Raw genomic sequence first — 1,703 nt, 5'->3', positions numbered from 1 at the left:
ATGAACACATACATCACATAACATAATAACCTTACTAATTTTGGTGATGGTTGTGAAGAGAAGGCAGCTTCAAGTCAACAATCACTAACCTCCAGAGGACAGTGTTGAAGGTTTTTCTTACCTGTCTTTTTTTTTTAATTAGGTATTTTCCTCGTTTACATTTTCAATGCTATCCCAAAGGTCCCCCATACCCACCCCCCCAATCCCCTAACCACCCAATGCCCCTTTTTGGCCCTGGTGTTCCCCTGTACTGGGGCATATAAAGTTTGCAAGTCCAATGGGCCTCTCTTTGCAGTGATGGCCGACTAGGCCATCTTTTGATACATATGCAGCTAAAGACAAGAGCTCCCGTGTTATACTCAATATTGTAATTGTCTCATTCCACTTCTATGAAATCCAATGTATACACCTATTGATTAAGAAACCAGAACTTTTTAAAGGTAATTTACTCTTCTCTTATTCTTTTGAATACTTCACTCTAAAAACAGAAAAGCAGCAATGGTTAGTGAATATTTTAAAAATATTCAGTGACTTAGATATTTTCTTCATTTAATGGTGTTTTATTTGTTTATTATTATCAAAAATCTAAGAGTAATTGTGAATAAATACTAAAAGAATGTTTCTTTTCTTTTTCTTTTTTGTTTTTTGTTTGTTTGTTTTTGTTTTTTGAGACAGGGTTTCTCTGTGTAGTCCTGGTTGTCCTGGAACTCACTCTGTAGACCAAGCTGGCTTTGAACTCAGAAATATGCCTGCTTCTGCCTCCCAAGTGCTGGGATTACAGGCATGTGCCACCACTGCCCGGCCTCATTTTGTTTGTTTGTTTGTTTGTTTTTGTTTTGTTTTATTTTTCGTCTTTTATTTTTCAATTTCATGTATTTGAGTGTTTGCCTGTCTGGATGACCTTAACGTGCTATATGTATGTCTGTGCCATCAGAAGCAGAAGGAGTCATCAGATTATCAGGTACTCTGAAACTAGAGTGGCAGGTGGTTACTAAATAACACTTGGGTTCTAGGGGTGCAACTCTGTCCTGCAAAAAGGCAACAAGTGCTCTTAACTCCATCCCTGAAAGTATACATTTCAAATATGATTTTCAATATTATATCACCCATTATTTTCAATTTTCAAAAATAATGAGAATACCATACTTGGCATTCTGAATAGGAAAAAATAATTCCTATAATATGATTGACAAAAATTTCTGGATTTGCTCAAGTTTATATAAATATTAATGATTTAAGATTTTTTTCATCGCTTCTCGGCCTTTTGGCTAAGATCAAGTGTAGTATCTGTTCTTATCAGTTTAATATCTGATACGTCCTCTATCTGAGGACAATATATTAAATGGATTTTTGGAAGTAGGAGTTGGAATAGGAGCTTCCTCCGTCCACTCCACGCATCGACCTGGTATTGCAGTACCTCCAGGAACGGTGCACCCCCTCTGGGGAATAAGAATAGTCAGAAAAGGGCTGGTGAGATGGCTCAGCAGGTAAGAGCTCCCGACTGCTCTTCCAAAGGTCCTGAGTTCAAATCCCAGCAACCACATGGTGGCTCACAACCATCCATAACAAGATCTGACTCCCTCTTCTGGTGTGTCTGAAGACAGCTACAGTGTACTTACACATAATCAATAAATAAATCTTTAAAAAAAAAAAAAGATTTTTTTCGCCTAGCAAACCTCTAAAATCCATATATATATTCTATG

At 37.1% G+C, this 1,703-nt stretch overlaps 1 non-coding gene across 1 annotated transcript; it reads left to right on the top strand.

The window, feature by feature from the left end:
• The first annotated feature begins 1,248 nt into the window (after positions 1–1,248).
• Gm25813 lies at positions 1,249–1,439 on the top strand. Its single transcript, XR_003947632.1, has one exon. It is a non-coding gene; the product is annotated as a U2 spliceosomal RNA (small nuclear RNA).
• Positions 1,440–1,703: the final 264 nt, after the last annotated feature.

The sequence above is a fragment of the Mus musculus genome, chromosome 8, assembly GCF_000001635.26.
Source record: "Mus musculus strain C57BL/6J chromosome 8, GRCm38.p6 C57BL/6J".
In the NCBI taxonomy this organism is placed as follows: Eukaryota; Metazoa; Chordata; class Mammalia; order Rodentia; family Muridae; genus Mus; species Mus musculus.
Note: the sequence above shows the minus strand (reverse complement) of the source record. Positions and strands in the feature narration are given on the sequence as shown.